This window comes from Schistocerca piceifrons, chromosome X, assembly GCF_021461385.2.
Source record: "Schistocerca piceifrons isolate TAMUIC-IGC-003096 chromosome X, iqSchPice1.1, whole genome shotgun sequence".
Lineage (NCBI taxonomy): Eukaryota > Metazoa > Arthropoda > Insecta > Orthoptera > Acrididae > Schistocerca > Schistocerca piceifrons.
The window spans coordinates 855,738,700-855,748,004 of record NC_060149.1 but is presented as its reverse complement, the minus strand read 5'-3'; the positions used below and the strand labels follow the sequence as shown (position 1 = coordinate 855,748,004).

The following is a 9,305-nucleotide window of genomic DNA, read 5'->3' as shown; positions in this document are numbered from 1 at the left end:
ATATGCAGCCAACAGTAAGTGAAAAAAAGATGAAATTTCATATCTAAAAAAAATTTATTTTGTAATGTTTTTGCAGTTTCACTGCTATGAATGTGAATCCTGAATCCTTCATGATCATGCTGACAAAGTTTTATGAATTTATTTGTAAAAGTATAGACAGTAGAAAATAAAATGTCCTGTGGTGCCTCTCCTGCTCCAAGTCGGCCAGTTTGACGTCCTACCCCCCTTAAATGGATCTTTCGTTATGTTTCCTTTCGAACTGTTACCTAAAAATTGTATTGCATCACGCCTAATCCATTTCCTCAAAAACAATGGGATGAATTAAACATCTGCACTTAAACCGTCGTAGAACGGGAACGATACGTTTCCGGACATGGGTTGCTATGGAAAATATTGTGTACTCATTCCTCTGTACAAGTTCTAGAAGTTTGTAACGGGAATTTCCGAACATCCTGTTGACAGAAACTAAGATCATACTTCTTAATGAGGAGATTACGACAGGAATTTAATTACTGAATGAATTTTTAAGAAAATAATATTGAAAATGAAATTTTTGTTGCTCTGGAAGTCGTTAGATAGGCAACACTCAGCTGGTGCTGGGTGGCATGAACCGGGTTAGTAATATCGATGCAGTAGTTTTTGGGGAAAAATACCTTTTGTCCTGGATGCCTCAACATAACTGATTTATGCTAATGGTCAATCAGCAGTTGCGGATGTAGAGTACAAATTTGCCGTGTTTGACAAATGTTCTTTCACAATGCTGTTGTCATCTGCAAAGACAGTCAGCAACAACATGTTATAAAAAGTCTAACTGGTTTGCTGTTAACTCACTTTCTGCCAACCTAAGCAAGATAAATTTTATGCAGTTTAGAAAAAGTCGGCCGGCCGTTGTGACCGAGCGGTTCAAAGCACTTCAGTCTGGAACCGCGCGACCGATACGGTCGCAGGTTCGAATCCTGCCTCTGGCATGGATGTGTGTGATGTCCTTAGGTTAGTTAGGTTTGAGTAGTTCTCAGTTCTAGGGGACTGATGACCTAAGATGTTAAGTCCCATAGTGCTCAGAGCCATTTGAACCATTTAGAACAAGTCGCAAGAGTCAGAGGAATACTCAGTGATGCTCAATAACCAGCAGATAAAAGAGTTGACGGCATCAAGGTCCTCGACATTCGCTTAGAATGCAAACTACACTGGGAGCGTCCTGTTTCTTGAATCCAGTCCCACTTCCAGTCAAATTAGGCGATTGCAAGCTCGATTAGATCATTATGTTGGTAGGACAGAAGTCCTGGCAGGCGTGGCGAGTGACGATGTTCAGTAATTTCAGCGACAAATAGCGGAAATTAGGCACTTGCCAAGTAAAATGACAGGATCAAATCCGATAGTAAAGGAAATTATGACAGCAGAGACGTTAGGTTCTAGACAGATGGAGAGAAACAGTATGTTTACAAAGTTTGTAAATCCCTTGAAAGAGTATGTAGAAACGTGTGGTGTTACGTCGGGTGACTCGATGGAGGAGGTTGTTGAATTTTTACTGTCGTAGTGTACGTACAAGATGAGGTACAAGTGATGGGAATGCCAGAGGGAGACAGGTCGCGAGTTTTTTGCGGTTACAATATGGGGAACATCCGAGTTGATACTAGAGATATTTGAGCAGCAAAAACAATGCGCTGATCAAATGAGGGGTGTAATCTGCTATAATATGATACCACCGAGAGTATACGAAGAGCTAGTACACTTACGATATGGACGTGAACAAGGGTTGGAAAAAACGATTGGTACCTATGTAAATAGGACCCGGATAACTGCCAGAGTGCTGTGTTTGCAGTATGATGAACAGGAGGTGGTACGACATATATTAGAAGGGATAAAACCAGCCGGCCCGTGTGGCCGAGCGGTTCTAGGCGCTACAGTCTGGAACCGCGCGACCACTACGGCCGCAGGTTCTAATCCTGCCTCGGGCATGGATGTGTGTGATGTCCTTAGGTTAGTTAGGTTTAAGTAGTTCTAAGTTCTAGGGGACTGATGAACTCGGAAGTTAAGTCCCATAGTGCTCAGAGCCATTTGAACCTGCCTCGGGCATGGATGTGTGTGATGTCCTTAGGTTAGTTAGGTTTAATTAGTTGTAAGTTCTAGGGGACTGATGACCTCAGAAGTTAAGTCCCATAGTGCTCAAAGCCATTTGAGCCATTTTTGATAAAACCAGAAGGCATGCGCATGGCGGTGCTTGCTACGGTGCCACAAACCGTCAAAGAATTTAACTGTGGGGTGGGACCAAACAAGCAGTTGCTTACTTTGATGAAAGACGAGAAAAGAATGGTAGGAGTAAAAACTTTCGAAGGCAGGTGCGATGTTCTGGATGTGGGACCTTCTCTCACGCAACACGCTTCAGTACGAAACTACGTGGTAGTCTTGGCCGCCTCGTGATATCGCAACGATGTTTTCGTCGTTGTGTCGCCGAAGCAGCAGTGCTGTACGCAGCTGTTCATGTGACAGGAATGGCTCAAATGGTTCAAATAGCTCTGAGCACTAGGCGACTTAACTTCTGAGCTCATCAGTCGTCTAGAACTTAGAACTAATTAAACCTAACTAACCTAAGGACATCACACACATCCATGCCCGAGGCAGGATTTGAACCTGCGACCGTAGCGGTCGCTCGGTTCCACACTGTAGCGCCTAGAACCCCACGGCCACTCCGGCAGGCGACAGGAATGATGTCACGACATTATGAGCGAAGTAGTGGATTTGTGTATAGTTTAGTATTCTTCTTACTAGCTACGATCAACTAAGTGCGACCGCACGGAGTAGCCGCGCGGTCTAGGGCGCCTTGCCACAGTTCGCTCGGCTGATACCGTCGGAGGTTCGAGCTCTCCCTCGGGCATAGGTATATGTGTTCTCCTTAGCGTAAGTTAGTTTAAGTTAGATTAACTTGTGTGTAAGCCTAGGGACCGATGACCTCAGCAGTTTGGTCCCATAGGAACTTACCACAAATTTCTAATGTCCATCTAAGTGTGTGTTCAATTCTCTAGTCGTGCTTCTTGACTTCCGGTGTTTGAAGTGTCCGGTCGGACGTTTATTGTATATTATGCCCGCTGTCCTAAGATTTCTTGTAGCCAACAAAGTTATGCGTTGGCGGTAAGCACGCTGCTGAAAACGGAAGTGATTTTGAATTGTTCTGTCTGCTGTCAAATTATTTGTTGCCTTACTCTGAAATTTGGAAGTACTGTTAGCTTTGGTCAGCGTTTATCACCACCAGATCACACTTGTTGCCAGTGTCTGTTAAGTCGCATGCAACTGTCGGTGCGCTTTTGTAGAAACTGTAAAATGTTTGTGTATTCCTAGTATACTTTTTGTCGTGACTTCGAGAATCGAGTATAGCTCCATGGGGAGTCGTTCCGTTGTGACGTGCCAGCAGTGTTTAGTTTCACATACCGCGTGTGCCTTGGTAGTCCAACGGTTATAATTCTTCTTAAAGTCGGCACTCACAAGTTTTTGTCAGAGCCCGTATGTAGTGTCTGTCATTGGATTGGCTTGTGCATTCTCATTTCTTCGGATCGCACGTTCGGCACTTGGTTCCACTATAATGTGTGATGGATAATCAGGCAAACGTGTCATGTGTGTTTGCTACTTCACCCACGTTAAAGATAGTGCCGTACAATTTCGCTCTTTGCTGTGTGGGGTTATCTTGTGTTAAGGTCGTGTAGCTATTGTTGGAAATCTGGCTGATTCAGTGTCTTAGTGATAGGACACGAAAACAGTTTACTGATAAGCAAATAATTTGCACGTTCTTGAGAGGATAACTGGAAACAATTTGGTGACTGGTATTGTACTTAATACACACACGAGGTAGCGAGTTGAGGTACCACTGTTCGTTAGAAAAAAGTGGCTCTGAGCACTATGGGGCTTAACATCTGAGGTCAGCAGTCCCCCAGAACTTAGAACTACTTAAACCTAACTAACCTAAGGACATCACACACATTCATGCCCGAGGCAGGATTCGAACCTGCGACCGTAGGGGTCGCGTGATTCTGTTCGTTAGAAATCCACTTAGTGGCGTAATCTGTGAAAATGTTTGTGAGAGCTGTGTCTATCACAGTATTTTATTTATTTGGTTGGACTTTAGTTTCCCTTTGATATAGTTGTTCCTACTTGTAACTACGCCGTTGTTTTTCCTTGTATTGGTTTCGCGTGTTCCCGTTGTAGACTGAGGATGACTTGTTTGTGATTGACGTACGGTCTCAGAATTCTTGCTGTGCGTTTTAACTGCTTTTAAAAATGCGAGGTTCTTGTGGCTCCTTGTATGAACACTTTTAATGCTTGTCGATGTTTTTCTTTACGGGTGTCTCCAGTTATTTAGTTGACCTCGTGTACCAAAGAACAACGAATGAGTCTTTGCTGTTGTCGTTGTCTCGTCTCGCAGTGGCGGCCCTCATGTTTCTTTTGTGAAGCCGTACACCGTGAGAAAAGGACTGAATAAACAACGAAGCCGACCGGAGTGGCCGTGCGGTTCTAGGCGCTGCAGTCTGGAACCGAGCGACCGCTACGGTCGCAGGTTCGAATCCTGCCTCGAGCATGGATGTGTGTGATGTTCTTAGGTTAGTTAGGTTTAATTAGTTCTGAGTTCTAGGCGACTGATGACCTCAGAAGTTGAGTCGCATAGTGCTCAGAGCCATTTGAACCATTTTAAACAACGAAACGATAACGTTCTACGAGACGGAGAGAGGGATGACAGAAGTTTGAACTTGGTAGGGACGTAGAAAATCTGGAAGGGGAATTGCTAAGGTTCAATCCAGGTACAGTGAGGGTCAGTGAAGTGAAATGAAAAGAAGACCAGTATTTCTGGTCAGATGAGTACAGGTCAAAATCAACAGCAGTGGAAAATGTTATAACGGAAGTAGGATTCGTTACGAATAAGAAGGTAAGGCAGAGAGCTACTATGAACAGTTCACTGATAGGTTTGTTCTCAGCTGAATCGACAGCAAACCAAGAAGGACAAAAATAGTTCAGGTATACTTGCCGACGTCGTAAGCCGAAGACGAAGAGATAGGGAAAGTATATGTGGAAGTGGAACGGGTAATTCATTACGTGCGGGAAATGAAAACCTCATAGTCGTGGGGGACTGGAATGCATATGTAGGGGAAGGAATAGAAGGAACGATTACAGGAGAATATGGGATTGGTAGCAGAAATGAGAGAGGGAAGAGACTGAGCTCTGGAATAAGTTTCAGCTAGTAATAGCGAACACCCTGTTCAACAATCGCAAGAACAGGAGGAATCCGTGGAGAAGACCAGAAGGTACAGAAAATTTCCGTTAGATTATATCATAGTTGCCGGCCGGGGTGGCTGAGCGGTTCTAGGCGCTTCAGTCTGGAACCGTGCGACCGATACGGTCGCAGGTTCGAATCCTGCCTCGGGCATGAATGTGTGTGATGGCCTTAGGTTAGTTAGGTTTAAGTAGTTCTAAGTTCTAGGGGACTGATGACCTCAGATGTTATGTCCCATAGTGCTCAGACCATACCATAGTCAGGCAGAGATACGGAAATCAAATATTGGATTGTAAGGCTTACCCAGTGGGAGACATAGATTTACATCACAATTTAGTAATGATGAAGAGTATGCTGGAGTTTAAGACACTGCTCACGAAGAATTAGAGCGCAAAGAAGTGGGATGCTGAAGTACTAAGGAATGAAGAGGAATGGGCATCTCTAAAAAGGACAGTCACAGAAGCTGGAAAGAAAGACATAGGTACAAAGAAGGTAACTGCGAAGAAACCATGGTTAACAGAAATACTTCAGCTGTTCGATGACAGAAGTAAGCACAAAAATGTTCAGGGAAATTCAGGAATACAGAAACATAAGTCACTTAGCAATGAAATAAATAGTAAATGTAGGGAAGCTAAGGCGAAATGGCTACACGAAAAATGTGAAGAAATCGAAAAAAGGAGATTGTCATGTAGAAAAGTTGAAATAACCTGGTGAAATTAAAAGCAAGGGCGGTAACATTAAGAGTGCAATAGGAATTCCACTGTTAAATGCATAGGAGACCGTATAGGTGGAAAGAGTGCATTGAAGGCCTGATAGAAGAAGAAGCAGGAGAGGGCATAGAATTGATAGGGGGATCCAGTATGAGAATCAGAACTTAAAAGAGCTTTAGAAGACTGAAGTTCTAATAAGGTAGTAGGGATAGATAACATTTCATAATAATTTCTAAATCATTAGGGGAAGTGGCAACAAAATAACTATTCACGTTGGTATGTGCTGTAGAGTGTATGAGTCTGCCAATATACCATCAGACTTACAGAGAAACATCATTCACACAATTCCGAATATTACAAATTATCGCACAATCAGCTTAAAAGCTCATGCATCCAAATTGCTGAGAGCAACAACCTACAACAGAATGGAAAAGAAAATTGAGAATGTGTTTGACGAAACAGTTTTGCTTTAGGGAAGGTGTTGGCACGACAGAGGAAGTTCTGACGTTGCAATTGATAATGGAAGCAAGACTACAGTAAAATTAAGATACGTGTATAGGATTTGTCGACCTGGAAAATGCGTTCAACAATGTCAAATGGTGCAAGATACTCGAAATTCTGACATAAATAGAGGTAAACTATGGGGGAAAGAACTAAGAGGGAACAGTAAGAGTGTAAGACCAAGACTGAAGTGAGTGGATTAAAAAAGCTACAATACACGAATGTAAGCTTTCGTCTGTACAAATCAATCGATACATCGAAGAAATAATGATGGAAATAAAAGAAAGGTTCGGAAATGGAACTACAATTCAAGGTGAAAGAACACCAACAAGATGCGCTGATGAGATTGCTATCCTCACTGAAAGTGAAGGAGAATTACATGATCTGCCGGATGGAATGAACAATCTAATGACCACACAATGTGGATTAAGAGTAAATCGAAAGAAAATGAAAGTAACGAGAATTAGCAGAAATAAGAATAGCGAGAAACTTAACATCAGAATTGTGGATCACAAAGTAGACGAAGTTACGGAATTCTGCTACCTGGGCAACAAAGTAGCCATGATGGATAAAGTAAGGAGGACATAAGAAGCAGAGAAGCACTGGCAAAAAAAGCATTCCTGGCTCTACTTTCAGGAATAAATCTCTCATAATGGATGTTTGGAACAAAACATTGTATGGTAGTGTAAAATGGACTCTGGGAAGACAGGGAAAGATGAGAATCGAAGCATGCGGTGCTACAGAGGAATGTTGAAAATTAGGTAGTTTGATAAAATAAGGAGTGGGGAGGTTCTCCGTCGAATCGGAGAGGAAAGGAATATATAGAAAACACTGACAAGAAGAAGGGGTAAGACGGTAGGATATGTTCTATGACAAACGGAATGGTACCATGGTACTAGAGGGAGCTGTGGAGGGTAAAAATTAAAGTGGAAAACAGAGATTAGAATACATCCACCGAGTATTAGGGCAACGGCCTTGCCGCAGTGGTTACACAGGTTCCCATCAGATCACCGAAGTTAAGCGCTGTCGGGCGTGGCCGGCACTTGGATGGGTGATCATCCCGGCCGCCATGCGCTGTTGCCATTTTTCTGGGTGCACTCATCCTCGTGATGCCAGTTGAGGAGCTACTCGATCGAACAGTAGCGGCTCCGGTCAAAGAAAACCATGAGAACTACTGGGACAGCGGTGTGCTGACCAGACGCCCCTCCTATCTGCATCCTCACTGAGGATGACACGGCGGTCGGATGGTCCGGATGGGCCACTTGTGTCTGAAGATGGAGTACTGTGCACCAAGTATTTGAGGACATAGGCTGCAAATGCTACTCTGAGGTGAAGAGGATGGCACAGGAGAGGTTCAAATAGTTCAAATGGCACTGAGCATTACGGAACTTAACTTCTGAGGTCATCACTCCCCTAGAACTTAGAACTACTTAAACGTAACTAACCTAAGGACATCACACACATCCATGCCCGAGGCAGGATTCGAACCTGCGACCGTACCGCACAGGAGAGGACTTCATGGTGGACCGCATCAAACCAGTCAAGAGACAGATCACAAAAATCAACCACTTGGTGGTGCTTGAGTAACCTAAAACGCATTTTGCTAGCACACTGCATTTGATTAAGTTATAACTAGTGCCTGTTTAGTTTTAAATAGATTAGGTCTGCACCTTGAACTGAAGTTTAGTTTAAATTATGGCTAGGGCCTGTAAGAGCAGACATAATCTGTTATAAGGGCCTATTGACCTAGTCGCAAATGGCGCCAACCTAATTAAGGTATTAACGATGAGTTCACTAGTTTGAGTAAGCTTGGGTGTGCCTTACAGCAGCCGCTGTTTACTCGTCATTTGTGCTACTTTGGATCATTAACTGGCCATGCAGAGAAATGTTAGCTATGTTACCGTTTCACCGTCAATGTTCTCAGTTTAAGCGATTTAACTCAGCACCTTTCAGATCAAGAATGTTCTCTCATATTACAGACGAAACAATCACAGAGGCAGATTATTTTCGTTTTGGCACTCCCTCAAGTTCAAAATGGTTCAAATGGCTCTGAGCACTATGGGACTTAACATCTATGGTCATCAGTCCCCTAGAACTTAGAACTACTTAAACCTAACTAACATAAGGACATCACACACATCCATGCCAGAGGCAGGATTCGAACCTGCGACCGTACCGGTCGCGCGGAGATGTTCACGGTGATTGTAAATTAATTAAGGAGGGGTAGGAACACAACAATCAGAGGACGAATGACTCAGCACTATATCAGGTGCTGTTTTCCATGGCAAAACATCTGGAAAAGTGGGACCAAGTATTAAAACATGTCAACTGAACTCTGAGGGCATTAGCAGAACCAAATTCCATATTTTACAAGAGCTTCTGTTTAAGCACATACTCAACATGGTTGTCCTAAATACTGGGATACGATATTGTCAGTGCAACATATCACAGTTCCTATGGATCAGTAACACATGTCCGGAATAAAAACGTGAATGTTCACCTGGTATCTATTTCCACAGATGACAGTATTCGTTAATTGTGAATCAGAATTGGAGATCTAGCCCTATGTAAGAAAACTATGTTCTCCCTGACCAATACATGTTCTTGAAATATGCTGACACCCTGCCAGTAGGTGCAATGGCATACACATTAACGAAAATAATCTCAACATCAAATAATAATTGACATAAAATATTGAAATTTCGGGAACACATTTGTCCCGGTAGCATATTTCAGTGATTAACACCGCAAGTTGACAGGTTAATACAAGCGTAAGACAAGTTATTGCAAATGTGAAATGCTGCTATATTAATTACCGGTATAACCGCCAGAATGTC

General features: G+C 43.1%; 1 pseudogene; it reads left to right on the top strand.

The window, feature by feature from the left end:
- Window positions 1–7,433: 7,433 nt before the first annotated feature.
- LOC124723282 lies at window positions 7,434–7,551 on the top strand (annotated as a pseudogene).
- Window positions 7,552–9,305: the final 1,754 nt, after the last annotated feature.